The sequence below is a fragment of the Halichoerus grypus genome, chromosome 4 (assembly GCF_964656455.1).
Source record: "Halichoerus grypus chromosome 4, mHalGry1.hap1.1, whole genome shotgun sequence".
NCBI lineage: Eukaryota > Metazoa > Chordata > Mammalia > Carnivora > Phocidae > Halichoerus > Halichoerus grypus.
Window position 1 is genome coordinate 150,697,770 of NC_135715.1, and position 23,304 is coordinate 150,721,073.

General features: G+C 39.7%; 1 pseudogene; it reads left to right on the forward strand.

The window, feature by feature from the left end:
* The first annotated feature begins 586 nt into the window (after positions 1-586).
* On the forward strand, positions 587-3,509 carry LOC118554044 (putative elongation factor 1-alpha-like 3 pseudogene; annotated as a pseudogene).
* The last annotated feature ends 19,795 nt before the right edge of the window (positions 3,510-23,304 follow it).

Here is a 23,304-nt window from a genome sequence, read left to right on the forward strand (position 1 = left end):
GGAGCCAGGACTGTGCAGGATTAAGAGCTTTCTTTCTTTACCCGTTAGAAAGGAGGGAGGGAAGGAAGGAAGGAAGGAAGGAAGGAAGGAAGGAAGGAAGGAAGGAAGGAAAGAGAGGGGGAGAGGGAAAGGGAGAGGAGAGGACTCATGCAGCTGTAAGAGGCTCCTCACTCAGAAAGGCACTGTACTTGGTTCTGCTATTGCCATCTCAAAATTCTTAAAACTTTTATCTTTAAGGAGGTGGGCCGGGAGACGGGCAAAATAGGTGATGGTGATTAAGGAAGGAACTTGTGATGAGCACTGGGTGTTGTATGGAAGTAATGAATCACTAAATTCTACACCTGAAACCAATATTACACTGCATGTTAACTAACTGAATTTAAATAAAAATTTGGAGAGTAAAATAAAATCTTCTTCTTAGAAAAAAAATTTATCTTTGACTTGTGAGTTAAGTCAAAAGGACAGTGGAGCATACGCATGATCGGGGGTACAACGTACAGTATGTCCCCCCCCACCCCGGCTGCCCCCATCCCATTCACCTACTTCTCACGGTGCGCAGTGAGCATGGAATTCCCATGGGCCCGTGATGTCCGATGAGACTCAAAGTGAGTACAAGGTAAGTACATTACATTTATGATTAAGTGGGTCACTGACAGCCCCGGAGAACCAGAACTTGCTTCCAATACAAAAAGAAGGCAATGGCACTCTGAGAAACCTGAGTGAACAACCAGGTGAACCTACCACACCCTTTCTTATCTGTGTTATTTTTCTGTATTAGCAAATCGCATCGACTGAAAACCATGGCGTGGAAGGAAAGGGAAAGCCAGAGTCACCTATAATTCCTTCCCGTTCTCGTCCTTGTCTGCCAGTAAGCTGAAGGTGGAGAGGGCTGGCAGAAGGTGTGAGTATCAAGAAAAGAAAGAAAAACAGTCGAGTTGGTTTCGTGGACTGTTCTCACTGTTCCGGTAAGAATTAAATATGTATTCATATAGGAACTATGGAAAATGGATCATGTAATTGTGGCAATTCCACATATGATTTAAATGCCTTTTATATCTGCATTTAAAACTGGCATTACACAATATAAAGATGAATAAAATCCATGCTAATAAGTTAAATTTTTTAATTTTCTTTACCTACAATGACATTAAATAGCAAATAAACAATATCATGACAGGTTGAGAGAGAGACCATGGAAGAAACGATACTAAAGAAAGGTACTAAAATACTTTAGTACCTTTAAGTATTTAAATACTTTAGTACTTTCCCCCTGCTTTTTGAACAAAGGCCCCATATTTTCATTTTGCACTGGGTGCCACAAATTATGTAGCTGGCCCTGTATCGATCTCATTTTCACTTCCAACCTCATTGTCTTTTACTTTGAATTGTTGTCATATTTGCTGGTCAGGCTCAAAGCGAGCCTCCTTGTGAGTAAGGTCTCCCCCAACTGAGAGCAGAAGGGTGTTTTCCGTTATCCAAAACCTGAGGTGATAAGGGAACCAAACTGTTTTGTATACACTTCTCACCTGGTAAGTAAGCTGGCCCTTTATTCTGTGGCATTTCAAGCACATTTGCTGGAAACTTATTAACACCCTCCACCAGGTGTCTCCAGCAGATCTGTGCAGGCCCTTCTGTGATATTAAAGGCAAATGATAGCGAGGTTCTTGTCTTGGCTAACCTCTTCCAATAGGTTGCTTTTAAACTACATTATTATGTGTTAAATATGCTGCTTTCTTTAAACAACTCATTCCTTTTATTGTGTTTTAAGTATTCTTTTCGTTCCATGCTTAAAGAACTAGAACATAGGAGGAAGTGGAAACAAGGAGGAAAATCCATCACCCAGACACAACGACTGCTGACATTTTAGTCCGCTTCCCTAGAGTTGTTTTCCTTCTGTGCAGAAGAGAGTGAAACCATGAGCCACAGAGTGGGAGAAGATCTCTGTAATATATATCTGGTCAAGGACCTGTACCCCGAAGAGATAAAGGCCTCCTACAGATCAACCAGAAAAATAAGGCCCAGTTTAAAAATGGCCACGTGCTTTTTCACAACGGCTTTGCCGCCAGAACACGGGTGCCGTGCAAACCACCACGAAACCTAAACCAAAACGGGAAGGGGAAAACTCCTATCAACGTCGTCATCCCTGGACACGTAGACCGGGGCAGAGGTCTACCACTGCTGCTCATCTGATCTCCAAGTGTGGTGGCATGGACAAAAGAACTATTGAAAACTTTGAGAAGGCGGCTGCTGAGATGGCGAAGGGCTCCTTCAAGGATGCCTGGGTCTTAGATCAACTGAAAGCTGAACGTGAATGTGCTATCACCATTGATAACTCCTTGTGAAAATTCGAGACCAGCAAGTATTACGTGACCATCATTAATGCCCCAGGACACAGAGACTTCTCAAAAACATGATTGCAGGCACATGTCAGGCTGACTGTTCTGAGGGCCCTGATTGTTGCTGCTGGTGTTGGTGAGTTTGAAGCAGGTAGCTCCAAGAACTGGCAGACCCGTGAGCGTGCCCTTCTGGCTTACACACTGGGTGTGAAACAACTAATTGTCGGCATTAACAAAATGGATTCCACCGAGCCACCCTACAGCCAGAAGAGATGCGAGGAAATCGTTAAGGAAGTCAGCACCTACATTGAGCAAATTGGCTACAACCCCGACACAGTAGCATTTGTGCCAATTTCTGGTTGGAATGGTGGCAACATGCTGGAGCCAAGTGCTAACATGCCTCGGTTCAAGGGATGGAAAGTCACCCGTAAAGATGGCCATGCCAGTGGAACCACACTGCTTGAAGCTCTGGATGGCATTCTGCCACCAACTCGTCCAACTGACAAGCCCTTGCGTCTGCCTCTCCAGGACGTCTACAAAATTGGTGGTATTGGTACTGTCCCTGTGTGCCGAGTGGAGAAAATCAAGCAAATGCTCAACTGCAGTAGAAAGAGTAAATATATCATAGTATACCAAAATAGAATGAAACACTGTGGACCAATCAATGTACATTATGCCTAATGGAAGAACACAGAAAAAGCATGTACTATATGATACCATTCATCATTCATATGATGTTCAAAACCAAGCAGAACTAATGGAAAGCACCATCAAGGTCCCTGTTCAGGAATGGTCTTCTTCGGAAATGCCTCAGCTGACCCAAGATCACAATCCCAACCCTGGGGATGAAGGCCTTCACTGAAATTTGGGATAACTCTTTAGTGCCTTCTGAGCTTCAGAGTTTCTGTACAGTTAGTTGAAGGCTTTGTTGACATTGCAATTCAACTCCTACCTCTGCTCAATCGTGCTTCTTTCCTTCCCCTTCTCTTCCCTCCCACAATGATTGGTCCCAGCCACACAGTAATCTGAGTCTGCTTCCCTGGGAACCTAATCTAAGTGAGAGTAGTAGTTACCTTTGGGGCGGCAATGACTGGAGAAGGGCAAGAGAGAGCTTTTTGGGGTGTCAGTAATGTTCTATACCTTGATGGCAGCTACACATGAGTGTTTACTTTGTAAAAATTCATTGAGCTATATAAATTTTGTATATTTTACTATATGTATGTTATACTTCAATTAAAAAAAGCCAATGAATATACTTGGAAGAATGTCTATATTTGAACATTTTTCTAATTATTCCATCAAGATAAATTCCTAAAAGTGGAATTGCTAGATCAGAAATGGACATTCTAAATTTAGGTGTCTATTGACAAAGGGTCCTCCAGAAAAGATTTACCAACTGATACCTTATCATCAGAGGATGAGAATGTTCATTCTCCACATTCTTGCCAACACCAGATAGCATCAATTGAAACAAGTAGATCAGGTTGTTTTAATATTCTATTGCTCTTCTTAAAACTAATTACATGCTGGGCGCCTAGGTGGCTCAGTTGGTTAAGCGACTGCCTTCGGCTCAGGTCATGATCCTGGAGTCCCTGGATCAAGTCCCGCTTCGGGCTCCCTGCTCGGCAGGGAGTCTGCTTCTCCCTCTGACCCTAACCCTTCTCATGTGCTCTCTCTCATTCTCTCTCTCTCAAATAAATAAATAAAATCTTTAAAAAAAAAAAACTAATTACATGCTGATGATTAGTCAGCCAATTTTAAGTAATTAGTGAACTCTACTGTATTCCTTGAATTATACCATTTTATCATGCAAAGTAGATAAAAGCTTAAATATTTATATTTAAAAAACCAATATGCAGACATTATAGAGAGGCAAGTTTGAACTCAATACAAGAAGCTTGTATTTGATTCCCAAATTTATAAAAGGAAAAATGGAAAAAAGGAGGGCACGGATTGGAATAAGGAAAAGCCCTAATCTCTCTTTCAAACCCCAGACCTATATTTCTAATTGCCTGCCCGCCATTTCCACCTCCAAGTCTTGCCAGTCCACGGGACTCAACAGCTCCCAAAGTAGTCACCTGTCCCATCCTGCCCTTCCCTCCTCTATTAGACTCCTCTCACACTCTAATTTTCTGATTCTAGATCTCCTCTTCCATATCCTGCCCTGAGGGAAAACTCTGGGGTCCTGTTCTCTTCCTTGAGCTCTTTCTCCCCACTCTCTCCCCATTTCCTGGCCTCCAACATCCTTTCATCCTTCAAACTCCCTGGTCACCACTTTTGGCCAGACCTCCCTTGCCTCTGACTCCCCCCCTACACACGTACTGCGACAGGGCTCTGAGGAACCTGCATAGTTGGAAGAAAACCTAGACTAGGGGTCAGAGTGAAATCTGCTGCTGTGAGTGATATGTGACTGTGGATGGGGACAACTCCCTGTGCTACGGTCTCTTCATTGGCAGGACAGTCACAAGGGGCCCTTTCGATGCCAATACTGTACAACTGATTCTTTTTTTTTTGCTATCTTTTTTATTATGTTCAGTTAGCCACTGTGTAGTACATAATTAGTCCTTGATGTAGTGTTCAGCGATTCATTAGTTAAGCATAACACCCAGTGTTCATCACAGCACGTGCCCTCCTCAATCCATCACCCTGTTACCCCCTCCCCCCACCCTCTCTCCTCTGAAACCCCCAGATTGTTTCTCAGGGTCCACAGTTTCTCATGGTTCATCTCCCTCTCTGATTTCTTCCCCTTTGGATTTCCCTCCCTGCCTTTATGGTCCTCTGTGCTATTGCCTATGTTCCACATATGAAACCATGTAATTGTCTTTCTCTTAACATAATCCCCTCCAGTTCTATCCATGTCGATGCAAATGGTGGGTATTCATTGTTTCCGATGGCTGAATAATATTCCGTTGTGTATACGGACCACATCTTCTTTATCCATTCATCTGTTGAAGGGCATCTCGGCTCCTTCCACAGTTTGGCTATCGCGGACATTGCTGCTATGAACATTGGGGTGCATGTGCCCCTTCTTTTCGCTACATCTGTGTCTCTGGGGTAAATACCCAGGAGTGCAATTGCTGCGTCATAGGGTTGTACAACTGATTCTAAGTCAGGTTCTCATTTCCCTTAAAACGCTCCGGTGACTTTCTATTACTCCTAGGGTAGGTCGGCATACAAGGCCTTCCTCCTGCCTCCCGCTGCCTGCCCCCCAGCCCAAGGAAATGAAGAAAGAAAAATAGGTGAGACTCTAAGAAAAGATTTTGAGACTCTTATCACCTAGCTGCTTTTTACTGGGCTTCTCATCCTTTTACCCTCAGCATGTACAACTTAGGAACTGCAAAAAAAGCCTTCAAGGGAAATTGCATACAAAGCACCAGGCTCACTGCTCTATATTCTTTTCTCTGGGATGTTAAACCCTTAGATCTTGGCTGCCCAATCTCTAAATTCCAATTTCTGTCTCCCTAGTCCAGTGAGACAGCTGCGAGCCGGAGCTGTCTCTGTCTTTAGGTCTCGCAATGTGAATTTGAGAATACCTTGGGGTAAGCAAAGATTTCTTGAGCAAAACACTAATCATAGTGGGAAAACTGGAGATAACCTCAATGATCATCAATAAAAGAATGGTCAAAATAACTTGCAGTCTATATATAATGGTATGTTATGCAACCAATGAACAGAAAGAGTTAGGTCTAGATGCCTTGTTATGAAAATTCACTCCGGGTACAGGGTGATGGTGTATTGTGTATTGTGTTGCCAAGTGAAAAAAACAATGTACAAAAGAGTGATTTAGTTTGTAAATAAAAAAAAAAATTTTTTTAAAGCCTGTAAGTATATACACCAAACTATTCATGGTAATTATGCCAATGGCTAGGATTACAAGAGAATCTTCATTTTCTGTATCCTTGTAGTTTGTATCCATATATACACAAGAATTACTTTTACAACTAGGGAAAAGAGTGAAATAAAGTTGATACAACATTTCTTTAAGAAAAAAGGAACATTTGGGGGTGCCTGGGTGGCTCAGTTGGTTAAATGTCTGAACTCTTGATTTCAGATCAGGTCATGATCTCAAGGTTGTGGGATCGAGCCCCATGTCGGGCTCCGTGCTCAGCAGAGTCTGTTTGTCTCTCTCCCTCTGTTCCTCCTCCCTCTCTGTCTCTCTCTCTCTCTGAAATAAATAAATAAAATCTTAAAAAAAAAAAAAAAGTAACATTTGGGCTACAGGTTATATATACCCTCTGGAAGGTAAACTTGATGAGAGTAGGGACTTTTAGATCCATGTGGCTGTGCTCCCAGAACAGTGAGTCACAAAGTGGGCACTTAGTAGTAAATAGTAGTCAAATGAATGAGTATGTCCAAGTCTTTGATGTGAATGTTAGGACAGTAGAGCTAGTTTCCTAATATATTTAGTAATCTCTAAGGAGTAATACACATGGTATTATGGAAAATATATTTTAAGGGGGATCACTTAAATACAGACATGTACTTTTCCTCAAATAACAAACATTCCTAAAATACACTTTAAGTATATTTCTTTTTCTGCTAAGACTGTAAGCTCCTTAATAGCATGGCCTGTTGTTTGGTGTGTGCTCTGTATTACTCCACTTCAATAAGGACTGTACCAGAACTTTGAGCACCTAATAAATATTAACTGAATAATTGCTCAGTAATTGATAATTTATTACTTATTATCGGTGATAAAAATGATTTATCACTGGTATTTAAGGATGTAAACTTTATTCCTATTTTATTTTAGCAATATTAAATGTAGTAGAAAGTCGAATTACAATCTAGTTAAATGAAGATAGATGGAATTCGGGTTCCTCTTACATTTCCTATATGTCATGTCATAATATCTTCAATATAGGATACATAGAAGACCAGTGATATTACAATCAACTTTTCAACAATAGCAATGCGAAACTTATGTTTACCCCACAGGACTTTTTGTTTTAAACGGAAACATTGTTTCCTGGATAATTTTTTTTTTAAAGATTTTATTTATTTATTTGAAAGAGAGAGAGGACACAAGTAGGCAGAGCGGCAGGCAGAGAGAGAGGGAGAAGCAGGCTCCCCACTGAGCAGGGAGCCCCATGCGGGGCTCGATCCCAGGACCCTGGGATCATGACCTGAGCCGAAGGCAGATGCTTAACTGACTGAGCCACCCAGGCACCCCTACTGGATAATTTTTTTAAAGCAGAGATGAAAATACTTGACAGGTACAGATTACAGAGAATCACAGAAACGTTTACAAGAAGAGACCTTAAAGATGACCAATTCCAAGTTCATTTTATATAAGAGACTCTCATAACTATAAAGGTTTAGTTATCTGCATACAGTGAGGGAATTCAGTGCCCTCAGGCCTTATGGTCCCAGAGTAAACAGTTGGGATGTTTTTAATAATAAATACTATTTGATTCAACAAAACTGAAAAAGAAGAAATTTGCAAATGACATATCTTATAAAGGGTTAGAATCCAAAATATATAAAAAACTTATAAAACTCAATACCCCAAAAATGAATAACCCAATTTAAAAAATGGGCAGAAGACATTAATAGACATTTTTCCAAAGAACACATACAGATGGTTAACAGATACATGAAAAAATGCTCAAACTCACTGATCATCAGGGAGATACAAATCAAAAGTATAATGAGATATCACCTCACCCCTCAGAATAACTAAATTCAAAAAACACAAGAAACAACATGTGTTGGTGAGGAAGTGGAGAAAGGGGAACCCTCCTCTTGCACTGTTGGTGGGAATGCAAACTGGTGCATCCACTGTGGGAAACAGTATGGAGGTTCCTCAAAAAGTTAAAAACAGAGCTACCCTACAATCCAGCAATTGCACTACTAGGTATTTACCCAAAGAATACAAAAATACTGATTCAAAGGGATACATGCACCCTGCTGTTTATAGCAGCATTTTCTACAATAGCCAAACTATGGAAACAGCCCAAGTGTCCATTGATAGATGAATGGATAAAGAAGATGTGGTATATATACACAATGGACTATTACTCAGCCATAAAAAAGTCTTGCCATTTGCAATGACATGGATGGAGCTAGAGAGTATTATGCTAAGCAAAGTCAGTCAGTCAGAGAAAGACAAATACCATATGATTTCACTCACATGTGGAATTTAAAAAACAAGCAAAGGGGGGAAAAGAGAGAGAGGCAAACCAAAAAACAGACTTTTTAAAAAAAGACTTTATTTCATTTATTTTTTAGAGAGAGAGAGCAAGTGACAGGAGGGGCAAAGGGAGAGGGAAAGGGGAAGCCGACTCCCACTGAGTGGGGAGCCCACCATGAAGCTTGATCTCAAGACCCTGAGATCACAACCTGGGCCAAAACCAAGAGTCAGATGCTCAACCAACTGAGCCACCCAGGCACCCCAAGAAACAGACTCTTTAACTACAGAGAACAAACTGATGGTTACCAGGGGGAGTGAGTGTAGGGGGGTGATGAAACAGGTGATGGAGATTAAGGAGTGCACTTGTGATGAGCCCTGGGTGATGTATGGAAGTGTTGAATCACTATATTGTACACCTGAAACTAATATTACACTGTATGTTAACTAATTGAACTTTAAATAAAAACTTAACAAACAAAAGCAAAAATTAACAGGAACAAAAAAATACTATTTGACTTTAAATAATCAAGAACAGTTTGTTTAAAAAAAAAAAAAGAAGTTTGTTTCATAGTTTTGTTTTAACATCTATTCTAAAATACCATACAGCAAAAGTTTTAAATTCTATTTACACAAGTTGGTGAGTACACAAATATTTATTTCCTTGTTGTCTTTTTAATTTAAATCCGTAATTACAAACATACTGTTTTACCTACACAGCTCTCCTGAATTATATGAGTTCATCATCATATAGAAAAATATCCAATATGAAGAAGGATCACTTTACATAAATTAACTCATTAGTAAATTCCTAGACAACCAAATGGTAGGATGGATCAGGCTATGGCCTGTGGCACGAAGAACCTTGTTTTCAACTGATCTGCTGAATGAAATAGAAACCGAGGCATTACACCGAATCGAGAGGAGAAGATGACACTTTGGACACCAAAGTGACAGCTTTTCCAGAAAGGCTTTATGATCATAAATACATTCCAGTTGATTCCCAAGATTACACTTTGAGAAGGATACAGAAGTAGAAAGTGTTCAGAAGAAGTGACCAAGTAGTGAGAATTTTCTTGTTGTTCTGAATGGTATCATTTTTTTTTTCCATCCTACAGTCTTTGTTTTTTGCATGATATTTAGGAAATACTGAATTCTGTATATTAATTTTGTACCTTGCCATATTACATAAACCAATTTTTAGTTCTTTTTTTAAGACTTATTTATTTGAGAGAGAAGAGAGATAGCGAGAGAGTGAGAGTGGGGGTGAGGGGCAGAGGGAGAGGAAGTCTAAGTAGACTCTGAGCGGAGCACAGAGCCCAATGTGGGACTTGATCTCATGACCCTGAGATCATGACCTGAGCTGAAACCAAGAGTCGGAGGCTTAACCAACTGTACCAACCAGGCGCCCCAACCTAATTTTAGTTCTAATAATTCTTCAGTTTGATTCCCCTGAATTTTCCAGATGAACAAACTTAACTACTTAATTTTGACAATGTCTAATTTATTATTTTCTTTTATAGTTTGCATTTTTAATATTCTATTTAAGAAAAATTGCCAGATTAAATGTAAATAAAATTTTCCCCTGGAAGTTTTATGGTTTTATCTATTATATTTGGGTATATGATTAATTTTGAGTTAATTTTGTATGTGGTATGAAGTAAGGTAGAGATCCTCTTTTTATTTTTTTTATTATTTTTATTCTTATTTTTTTAAGTAGGCTCACCCAACACAGGGCTTGAACTCACGACTCTGAGATCAAGAGTCACATGCTCTATCGATTGAGCCAGTCAGGCACCCCTAAAAGGTTTTTTAACAAAAAGTTTTTTTAACAGGTGAAAAATAAGTATTTTATATTTTTGATGCCATGTAAGTGGTAATACCTTACAAATGCAACTTACTCGTAAATTTCTTGTCACTGCCCATACACGGAAATACGATTAATTTTTAATTGATTTTTGTGTCCTGCAAAATGGATATTCTCACTTACTAGTTCTATCAGTTCTTTCATTGTAGATTGTTTAGGATTTTCCACATAGACAAACATGTCATCTATGAATAAAGACAGTTTGACTTTTTTCTCTTTTCAATATTGATGATTTTATTTTTCTTGACTTACTATATTACATAGAACCTCTAGTGCAGTGTTGAATAGAGGTTGGATTTTGTCAGTTTGTTCTCTTGAGATAATCATGTTTCCTTTTTATTCTGTTAACACAGTATATTACATTGATTGGATTTTAAATATTGATCCAACCTGCATTCCTGGAATAAACCCCAGTGGGTCATGGCGTGTTATGATGTTTAATATATTGCTGGATGCAGTTTGTTAAAATTTCATTAACAATTTTTGCATCTACGTTAGGGATGTTGGCTTGTAGTTTTATTTTCTTATAATATTTTTGTCTGGTTTTGGGATCAGGGTAACGCTGGCCTCATAAGTTGAGCTGGGAAGAGTTCTCTCCTCTTTGGTTTCTGGAAGCAAATTTATAGACGTGGTCTTATTTCTTAGTTATACATTTGGTAGGACTTAACCAGTGATGCCATGAAGGCCTAGAATTCCCTTTGTGGAAAAGTATTAAAGTACAAATTCAATTTCTTTAATAGATATATGCCTATTCATGTTATCTATTTCTTGTTCAAGTAGCTTTGATAGTTTGTCTTTGAAGAAATTTGTGTATTTCATCTAAGTTGACAAATTTATTAGCATGTAATTGTTCATAATATTATTATCCTTTCAATAGGATTGGTAATGATATCCTCTCTCTCATTTTTTTTTTTTTGTACTGGTAACTTATATTTTCTCTTTTTATTTCCTGTTCAATCTGGCTTGAAATTTATCAATTTCATTGATCTTTTCAAAGAACCAATCTTTAATTTTATTGATTTGGCAAAGACCTTTTAGATATGACACCAAGCGCTCACTTCGGCAGCACAAATACTAGATATGACACCAAAAGTATAATCCACAAAATTAAAAAGTTGGTAAGTTGGATTTTATAAAAATTAAAACTTTGCCCCACAGAAGACACTGTTATGAGAATGAAAAGACAAGCTATGGACTTGGGAGTAATATTTGCAAATCACATAACTGGTAGAGGACTTATATCCAGAATATATAAGGAACTCTCAAAACTCAATAATAAGAATATAAACAAACCAATAAAAATGGGCAAAAGAAAGTGTCCCCCAATAGATGAATGGATAAAGATGTGATATACATATATATGTAATATAATATATATTATATATATAATAAAATATTAGTCATAAAAAAGATGAAATCTTGGGGCTCCTGGGTGCCTCAGCTGTTTAAGCATCTGACTCTTGATTTCAGCTCAGGTCTTGATCTCAGAGTTTTAAGTTCAAGCCCTGCATGGGGCTCCAAAAAAATAAAAAATGAAAAATAAATAAAAATGAAATCTTGCCATTTGTGATAACAAGGATGGACGTAGAGGGTACTATGTTATGAATTAAGTCAGACAGAGAAAGACAAATACTATATGACTTCATTTATATGTGGAATCTAAAAAACAAAGGAACAAACAAAACAAAACAGAAATAGACTCATAGATACAGAAACATAGATACTGTTGGTTACCAGAGGGGAAAGGAGTGAAATAGTAAAGGGGATTAAGAGGTACAAACTTCCAGTTATAAAATAAGTTAAGCCATGGGATGTAATTTACAGCATAGAGAATATAGTTACAATATTGTAATAACTTTGTATGGTAACTAAACTTATCATAGGGATCATTTTATAATGTATAAAAATATAGAATCAGTATGATATACACCTAAAACTAATAGGATATTGTATGTAAATTGTACTTCAATTAAAAAAAGAAACACTCATTCCTTTTAAATAAACTTTCCAACAGAAATGTTTCTAAGCCTCGAAAGAAACCTAAGCATAATGGATAGTACAGTCTCATCAATTTAGCTACGTGCCCTTAGTGAGTTTAAGATCTGTGATGTCATTTTTTTCTTCTGCAAAATAGGAATACTAATAACTACCCTGGAATGTTGTAAAAATTAGTTTGTGCATATTAATTAGCACTACTATATGTTATGTCCCTGCCATAGGTCCAAGTTCATCGTAAGTATTCAATCAGTGGTAGCCATCAATAGCTTTTTATGCGTATAATTACAGTGATTGCTTTATCTATACGCCTCCCTCATTAGACAATTGGCTCCTTAAAGTTAGATACCATGCCTTTGAATTCATTTCCGTATCCTTATCTCCATTCCAAATTTACTAAGTATGGCACAGTGCCTTGTACTTAGAAAGTTTTTTTTTCCATTTCAATAAAAGTTGCCTAAACTTACTCAAAAAAAAAAAAAAATGGGTGAAATATCTGACAGACACTTCACCAAAGAAGAGATGCATAAGCATATGTAAAGATGCTCAGTATTTTTAGTCTTAGGGAAAGGCAAATGAAAACCATAATGATATGCCACTGCCCACCGATGAGAAGGGTTAAAATGAAAACGGTGTAAATAACAAGGGCTGGCGAAGTTGCCCTGTCTGGCTGGTGAGAATGCAGCCTTACAGCTGTGCTGAGAAGAGTTTGGCCCTTTCTTATAAAGTTCAAAATACATTTAAACGCTGTGCCCCAGCAATCCCACTCTTAGGTATTTACTCAAATGAACTGAAAACTTTTCTTTACACAAAATTTGTATATAAATATTTATAGAAGTTTTATTAATAATAACCAATAACTGGAAACAGCCCAGAGACCCTTCAATCAGTGAGTGGATAAAAAACTGTGCTATGCCCCTATCATGAAATACTACTCAACAGTAACAGGAATAAACCGTTGAGTCATACAATATCAGTAGATCTTAAACAGATATTACTAAGTGAAAAAAGTCAGACCTAAAAGGTTACATTTTGCATGATTCCCTTTCTATGACATTCTGGAAAAGGCAAACTATAGGCTCTGATGTGATGAGTGGTTGGCAGGAGCTGGAGGTTAATTATAAAGTGACGCAGCACAAAGGAATTTTTAAGGTGATGGAACTATTCTTTATGTTACTGAACTAATAGGAACATGGTTCTATGCATCTTCTAAAAACCGACAGAACAATACACCAAAATCAGTGAATTCTATTGTATGTGGGAAGGCGACTCAAGATAAAATGCAAAATGTTGGTAGGTGATTCAAATTGCAGCACGAATTAATCTAATCACGTTACACGTGAGTGACCACATTGAAGGGTTGGATGAGACAGGAGCTGACCCAAGCAGCTTTGGAAAACAGTGTTTTAAGATGGGTTTTTAAATTTTTTTTTTAAATGATATTTTCAATTTGCAAGTCTTTATTTTGGGGGGGGCTTAATTTATTTTTAACTTAAATTCAATTAATTGGGGCGCCTGGGTGGCTCAGTCGTTAAGCATCTGCCTTCGGCTCAGGTCATGATCCCAGGGCCCTGGGATCGAGCCCCGCATCGGGCTCCCTGCTCAGCAGAGAGCCTGCTTCTCCCTCTCCTGCTCCCCCTGCTTGTGTTCCCTCTCTCACTGTGTCTCTCTCTGTCAAATAAATAAATAAAATCTTAAAAATAAATAAATAAATTCAATTAATTAATCTATAATGTATTACTGGTTTCAGAGGTACAGGTCAGTGATTCATCAGTCTTATGTAATACCCAATGCTCATTACATCACGTGCTCTCCTTAATGTCCCTCACCCAGTTACCCCACCCCTCTCCCCTCCAGCAACCCTCAACTTGTTTCCTATGATTAAGAGTCTCTTATGGTTTATCTCCCTCTCCGGTTTCGTCTTGTTTCATTTTTCCTCTCTTCCCCTATGATCCTCTTGTTTGTTTCTTAAATTCCATATATCTGTGAGATCATATGATAACTATTTGGAAAACAGTGTTTTGACTGGATATTGTAAGGCTAAACAAAAAAAGTTTCCCAAACACTGTACTCTAGTTGGTAAACTTATTTCTCTGGGGTATTAGTGAAACTACTTAAACTACTTGACATGCATCCTGGCTTTGAACAAATAAGTATCTTATAGATAAAGCAGGCCAGGTTTCTCACTGGTAGAGAAAAGTTATAAATAAGCAAAGGGGGGAATGCTAGAAGGAACCCTATAATGCTGGATTGGAGTTGAAAATATCAGTATGAACTCATGTTTTGTTTTGTTTTTCATTATATAATCAGATAGGTACAGAAATAAATATAGATATGTATGGATAAATGGGTTAGTAAACATGCATACATTTCCTACTCTGTCCACTGATAAGGCCTAGAAGCAGTGACATCCCAGTTATAATAAGCACAATCAGTTGGTTCCTAAATACATCCTCAAATGAAAAGAAGCATAGCTCTTTGGAGAAGGAGTTGATTCTAGTGTTGGGATATGTAAAATGGGCCTAGAGCACCTTGTGATGCCGAAGCTCCTAAAAATAAATAAATAAATAGGCACAGAAATAAACACAATATGGTATATCCCCACAATGGAATATTATTCAACGTCATAAAGGAAAGAAATTTTGACACGCACTACAACATGGATGAACCCTGAGAACATCATGCTAAGTGAACCAAGCCAGACACAAAAGGACAAATACTGTATGATTTCACTTATATGAGGTATCTAGAGTAGTCAAATTCATAGAGAAAGCAGAATGATGGTTTTCATGGCCTCTGGGGAGGGGAGGGTGGGACTTACTGTTTCATGTGTATGTAGTTTCAGTTTGGGAAGATGAAATAGTTATAAAGACTGACGAAAATGATGGTTGCACAACAATGTTGATGTACTTAATGCTACTGAACTAGCCACTTAAAAATGGTTACAATGGTATGGGACGCCTGTGTGGCTCAGTCGGATAAGTGTCTGCCTTCGGCTCAGGTCATGATCCCAGGGTCCTGGGATAGAGCCCCGCATCCAGCTCCCTGCTCAGCAGTCTGTTTTTCCCTCTCCCTCTGTCCCTCCACCTGCTTATGCACTCTTTCTCTCTCTCTCTCCCTCTCTCTCAAATAAATAAAATCTTTTTAAAAAAATGGTTACAATGGTAAATTTTATGTTATGTATTAACACAATTTTAAAAAATGAGTTTATGAAGCCACTAATGTGAGGAGTGATTTTAGAAAATATTTTGGTAGGAGCGCCTGAGTGGCTCAGTCATTAAGCGTCTGCCTTCAGCTCAGGTCGTGATCCCAGGGTCCTGGGATCAAGCCCCGCATTGGGTTCCCTGCTCCGAGTGAAGCCTGCTTCTCCCTCTTCCACTCCCCCTGCTGTGTTCCCTCTCTCACTGTGTCTCTTTCTGTCAAATAAATAAATAAAATCTTAAAAAAAAATAGAAAATATTTTGGTAAAGTTCATGCCAAAATTATCCTGGTTATATATTTAAAATTCTGCTAAAAATAATAAATTATACTCAAATTCCACCCTGAAAAAAAGGACACAGAAGTCAACTTGAAAAGAATACCCAATGGCTAAATATGGAACAATTTGAGAAAGAAAACAAATAATGAAAATATTGAATTTCATTTTATTTTTTTAAAGATTTATTTATTTGAGAGAGAGAGAGTGTGTGAGTGTGGGGAGGGGCAGAGAGAGATTCCCAAGTGGGCTCCAGGCCCAGTGTGGAGCTCGATGCAGGGCTCAATCTCAGGACCCCGAGATCATGATCTGAGCCGTTCAAAAGTCAGACACTTAACTGACTGAGCCACCCAGGTGTCCCATTTTCTAAAAAGACTTATTTGAGAAAGAAAGAGATTGAATTTTAAGTCAAAGAATAGAATAAATATCCATGAGTCAATACTGATATAAATAATTGATTAAATAAGTGAATAAGTGGAGAAGAAGGGTGCCTGGGTGGCTCAGTCGGTTAAAGCTCCCTGCTCAGTGGGGAGTCTGCTTCTCCTTCCCCCCCGCCCCTCCCCCTACTCATGCTCTCTCTCTCTCTCTCTCTCTCTCTCTCTCAAATAAATAAAGTCAAAGAATAGAATAAATATTCATGAGGCAATACTGATATAAATACTTGATTAAATAAGTAAATAAGTGGAGAAGGAAAAACATTTCTCTACAAAAGAATTCCAGTTAATAAATGTATAAGTAATCAGGACAGTATGAAATCTCCATTAGAGTATCACAGTCATAATAGCTGACAGCAAGAACCACCAATGAATGCTAAAATTAATGAATAAATGTTTAAAGGGAAATGGCATATTTGCATAAAGCATCAGTGTCTCCTTCCAAATATTGTTAATCAGAAAGGGAAAGATAGTGACTTGACAGTGGAGAAATCTAGTAGACATCACCTTTCTCAAGGGCTCAAGATTAACATCCCAGGTAATAGGACATAGGATGTGTGCGCTACCTGGTAGGATGTGAGAAGGACACATACCTCAGTGACATTCTTCCCCCAAAGATATGGCCTCACTCTAACAATGAGAAAGTATCAGTAAAACTAAATTGAGAGTCATTCTATAAACTATCTGACTAGGACCCTAGGACTAGTAGCAAGGTAAAGGAAGGGACAGGAAAGACTGAGCAGTCACAGATTGAAGGAGAGACTAGGGAGACACGAGTGTTATGTGAAATCCTGAATTAGATCCTGGAACAGAAAAAGGATATTGATGGAAGACTGGTGAGATCCAAATAGGATCTGTATCAGGGTTTAGCAATGGCAATGTCAGTTTTGATCATTGTACTATGGCTATGTAGGATGTAACAGTGGAGGAAGCAGGGTAGCTCTGTGTTCTATCTTTGCAACTTCTCTGTAAGTAATAATTTACCTTAAAATAAAATATTTTTTTTTTAAAAAAAAGAAGACTGAAAATGCCAAGTGAGGGCAAGGATATGAAACAAGAAAGGAATATAAATACTTGTAATCCCCTTGGGAATTTGTTTGGTACTAACTAATAAAGATGAAATCTTGTATATCCTATGATTTAGCAATTATACTCCTAGGTATATATGATAGAAATTCATATATATGTGAAGCAAAAGACAAGTGCAGGAATGGTCATAGCAGCATTATTGGTAATTGTCAAGGAATATAAATAATACAAATGCCCATCAACAGAAGAATAAAAAAAATAATGCTGCATCTTTGTATGTTGGAAATAACTATACACAGCAATGTAATTTTGAGCAAAAGAAATCAAGTATAAAAGACTATATACTTTTAATTCCTTTTATATAAAGTTTAAAAACAGGCAAAACTAATCTAAACTAAAACTCTAACTCTAAAACTAAAGAGGTTATAAATCAGAATGATGGTTACCTTTGGGAAGAAGGGAGGAGGAGTAATTTGTAAGGGTCATAAGGGAAGCTTTTGGGGGTTGGTAATACTCAATTTTTTACTATTGTGATTACACAGAGTTTTTTTGTTTTTAAAGATTTTATTTATTTATTTGACAGAGAGAGAGAGCAGAAGCAGGGGGACTGGCAGGCAGAGGCAGAGGGAGAAGCAGCCTCCCCGCAGAGCAAGGGACCCTGATGTGGCACTCGATCCCAGGACCCCGGGATCATGACCTGAGACGAAGGCAGTCGCTTAACTGGCTGAACCACCCAGGCGCCCTACACAGACTTTTTATTAAGTTTATTATAACTTATTTAATTTTACCCTTATGATTTGTATACTGTTCTACATATCATACTCTAAGAAAAAGTTTTAAAGATTAAGAAGCAAGTATTTTTAAAAATTACATAACTGTGATCCCTATTAAGTGCCTTGGTTTGTATTGAAGAGATTTGCAAGGCTGGAGACAGGGAAGCCAATTTGGACACCTTTTCGCGAAGACCTTAGGGTAGCATGTGTAGGAATGGGTAAGATGAAACATCTTACAGAAATGCCAAGGAGATAAAATTGGCAAGACTTAGTATTTGATTGAAAGTGGTGAAAAATTTGGAGATTTAGGCATTAAGCCACAAAAATCTAATGAATTTTTCTTTTTTTAAAAAGATTTTATTTATGTATTTGAGAGATAGAGAGAGAGAGAGCATGAGAGAGCGGAGGGTCAGAGGGAGAAGCAGACTTCCCGCTGAGCAGGGTGCCTGATGTGGGGCTCAATCCCGGGACTCCAGGATCATGACCTGAGCAGAAAGCAGACGCCTAACTGACTGAGCCACTCAGGCATCCATGAGTTTTTCTAAATGGTGGGGGAACATGATAGAAGTGATATTTCTGAAAAGTTAATCTGTGGGCCACTCACAGCATATGCTACCTTCTATTATAATCAACCTATTTATAACCATGTCTCTGCTAGTAAGTAAATCACAAGCCTTTTGATGGAAGGGTCCTGATTCTATACTTCCCTATATATCAGGGGCTTAACTTTATGCCACACTTCCATGGATTTATTGTCATGTAAGAAACAACATATGAGGGGCGCCTGGGTGGTTCAGTCGTTAAGCGTCTGCCTTTGGCTCAGGTCATGATCCCAAGGGTCCTGGGATCAAGCCCCACATCGGGCTCCCTGCTCAGCGGGAAGCCTGCTTCTCCCTCTCCCACTCCCCCTGCTTGTGTTCCCTCTCTCGCTGTGTCTCTCTGTCAAATAAATGAATAAAATCTTTGAAAAAAAAAAAAAAGAAACATATGATGATGTGGTACTGGATTGTGAATGGACAAGAAGACATTTTAGAAAGTACATGAAGAAATCACATTAAAACACCTACTTTTAATTTTTAAAACTCTTATTACATCATAAACTCTCATTTAAACTTGAGAAATATATAGAGGGATATTTTAGTAACCTAATGAAGAATTATCTACCTCACAGCGCTAGCTAGTCTTATTCTCAGTGGTGAAGCAAGAGGGACACTCATAGTAAAAAAAAAAAAGAAAGTCGTAACACAAGGGAACTATTGATCATGAATATTTATAATTGTTTTATCAATGTAATCATATTTTCAAAAATAGAGATAAAGACTGGAAAGGAGACTACAGTATTATCTATAGGTTGATATGATCATCCACCTGGAAAACTCCAGAGAAGTAAACAAAAAGATACTAAAGGATTTCTCTAAGTTAGCCTTCTTTCCTCTTATTTACATTTTAAGCCATCTTTTGAGTTTAGTATAAGTTGCACTTTCTCCATGAAGCTGATGCCAAGGAAAAAAGGCATGATGGTAGAGGGAGCTAAAAGGAACGTTACTCTTGTCATTACTCGTCATTACTCTTGTCACCCTGGAATTTGTCCACTTATTATCATCCATTTATTCAACAAATATTTATCACCTCTCCCTCCATGCCCCTTCCATTTCCTCCCATATGAGGCAATCAATCTCAAGAGCTTGGGGTTAATCTTCCCCACCTTTCTCTAGGTTCATACAAGCCAATTGCAACAGCCAGGTTCTGTGATGAGTGACAATGAATGGTATGGGAGGGCTGCAAGTTGCATCTAGTATCTGTTCTCTCTTCCTTTCACAGTAATAGAATTTGTATCTGTGCACATGCTACTCAAGACTGGATTTGTCAGCCTTCCTCACAGCTAGGTGAGGCCATACCCTTCGTTCTGCTCCTAGAATCTAAGTATAATTAATATGTACAACTCCTGGTCATGTTCTTAAAAGAAAGGAACATGCCTTCCTCTTTTCCTTTTTCTCTTTCCCAATGACAGGAATGTGAACGCTACAGGAAAAGTTGGAGAAGCCAGGTTGGATTTTGAGATGGAAGCTTTATGTTGAAAGTGACAAAACAAAAAGATCCAAAGAATCATAAATCTCCTGGTTCCCAACACCACTGAGCTCCCTATTTACAGGAACTTTTATATGGGGGAGAACTGTTATATGCTAACGAATACAAATAATACAAATCTTGAACAAGACAAGTTGTTCCCTGTCTTTAAGGAGCTCAGAGCCCAGCATTAAAATGCTATTTGATGAGCGGCACAGGAGAGCCGGTGAGTGGTGCATGAAGCCCTTGAGGGACAGGAAACCTAGTCTACAGGGATATCATGTTTTATCTGGCATGGGAAGGAAGGAAGGTGATGTGTTATCTACTCAATCCTGCTTTAAAAAAGTTCTCAGGCGCCTGGGTGGCTCAGTCAGTTAAGCATCTGCCTTCGGCTCAGGTCATGATCCCAGGGTCCTGGGATCGAGCCCCGCATTGGGCTCCCTGCTCACTGGGGAGTCTGCTTCTCCCTCTACCCTTCCCCCCCTTCTTGTGATCGATCAATCTCTCTCTCAAATAAATAAATAAAATCTCAAAAAAAAAAAAAAAGTTCGGGGCACCTGGGTGGCTCAGTCATTAAACATCTGCCTTCGGCTCAGGTCATGGTCCCAGGGTCCTGGGATCGAGCCTCACATCGGGCTCCCTGCTCAGCGGGAAGCCTGCTTCTCCCTCTCCCACTCCCCCTGCTTGTGTTCCCTCTCTCGCTGTGTCTCTCTCTGTCAAATAAATAAATAAAATCTTGAAAAAAAAAAAAGTTCTTCTCTAGGCTTCAATGACAACACCCTCCTGAAATTCCTCCTTCTTCTGTGGCTAATCCGCCCTCCCATACCAACTGGTAAATGTTGACCTTTCCCGGGGCTCTATCGTATATTCTCTCTCCAGGTGATTCCCTTCGTTCCCACGATAGATAGTACGGAGCCCCTCAGTGCTGATGACTGCCAACTCCAGCTCTCTCTTCTGAGCTTTGGACTCATATTTAACTGCCTACTTCACAGCTCCACCTGCAAGTCTTACAGGCATCTCAAACGTATTATGCCAAAATGTGAACTCTTCCTTTCTTCCCTCCAACCTGCTCCTCCCACAGGCTTCTCCCTCTCAGTAAAGGTTATCACCATCCACCCAGTTTGTGCGAGCCAGAAACCTGTGAGTCATTCTTACCACCTCCTTTCCCTTGCCTCCCACACCCACTATATCACCAAGTGTGCAGATACATTTCCAAAAACTCTCTGGCAAATCCATCCGCCTCTCTCCAGCCCCACAGTTCCACTAAGCTCCAAGCGCCTGCTAATCTCCCTCCTCCCCGATGGGTATTTTCTAAGTGAGTCTCACTTCCACCTCTGCCCCCTCCATGCCGTTCTCCACACAGCAGCTACAGCGATCTTTTTAGGGTACATATCAGACCCCTTACATGTCCTTCAATGGACTGCACTGAATGTAAGGTGAAATCCAAAATGCTTCATATGAGCCACGGGCGGCTGCCTCCTGCCAGCTTATCCCACTTTATCTCTGGACATTTCCCCTCCGCCCCCCACTCATTCTGCTCCTCACCATAGCTTAGCCCTTTGCCACCTCATAGCTGCCCCTGTTGTGGGGAAAGGTGTGCCCCGAACCCTTTTCCTACTTATGTCTCGGTCTTAGTTTACTACTTCCTCAGAGGCCTTCTGCATCCTCCAATCTAAGTTACACCCCTCCATTCTTCCCTTACATAGCTCTTTGTTTTTCTCCCTGTGGAAGACTGCCAGTTGACTCCCCAAATCCACTCACCCCTTCTTTTGTAGTAATAGAATTTATTTAGCTCGGCATATGGCTGCTCAGCTAAACTATGTTTCCCTCCTTTGCACCCAGATGTAGATGTGTGACCGTTTCAGCCAAGGGCATATGAATGGATGTGACATGTACAAACACTAGGACTTCTCTTTGGGTGACTGGGCTTACACTTCCCCATCCCATGTACTGGGAATGGTGGGATCTGAAGCAGTCACCTGGGACCAGGGTTGGAATCCATGTGTTGTATGGATGGTGGGACCACACTCACAAACTTGGCCTGCCTACTTATGGATGGTTATATGAGAAAAACAGATTTTAATCATATTTAACTACCAGAATTTTGAATCTCTTCATCATAGCCCAGGGGCCTTGGCCGGGTTTCAAGTAGAGGAGTAAGGTCGGCAGGTAGCACATCCAGGAGGCGTGCCACAATGTGGATGGTGCCCCCACGGTATTGTGTAGCACTGTGGGACTCCAAAGAAGTGACATGGTCAGATATTCTTAAAAAGGACTTTGGTTACAATAGGGAAAATTGATTGGATGAGAGAACACACTGAGGCAGAGAGATCAGAGAAATGGTTGTTATAAGGCAGAGGAGAGAGAACCTTATGGATGAGCCTAACACAGGGACAGAGAGCAGAAGACCAATCCCAGGGATATTTTGAAAGGTGGTCTCCAGGGAGCTTGGTGTTGACTGGGTGTGGTAGGCAAAATCATTGCCTCCTAGAGATGCCCATGTCCTCCTTCCGGAACCCTGTGAAATGTTACCTTACATGGCCAAAAGGACTTTGCAGATGTGATTAAGTTAAGGCTCTTGAGAGGAGAAGATTATCCTGGATTATCAGGATGAACCCAATGTAATCACAAGGGTCCTTATAAGAGGGAAGCAGAAGAGCTCAGAGCCAGGAAGGCACGCTGACAACTAAAGCAAAGGGACAGTGGTGTGCTCTGAAGATGGAGGAAGGGGCCACGAGCCCAGGAATGTGAGCAGCCTCCAAAAGCTGGAAAGATTAAGGAAGTGGATTCTCCTCTAAAGCCCACAGATGGAAGACACTTGAAGACACCTTGATTTTAGTCCAATAACACCCATTTTGGACTTCAGACTTCTAGGTAGTAAATTTGTGTTGTTTTGATCTGCTACGTCTACAGTAATTTGGTACAGCAGCAACAAGGAACTAATACACTGGGTGTGTGGGTAAGGGCGAAGGGGGCACCAACTGGGCGGATGACCACTTGGGAACCCAGAAGTAAGACTGAGTGGGGGAGGGGCAGAAGCTAATGAGGGGCTCATGTGGGACTCAGGGCCTATGAAACAATCAACTGGACAATTGACCTATGGATCTGGCACTCAAGAGAAAGTGTCCCTGAGAGAGGGATTTGGGGGTTTCCTCAAGCATTCTGTGACTGAAGTGAAGGGAGTAGGTGAGAGCAAGC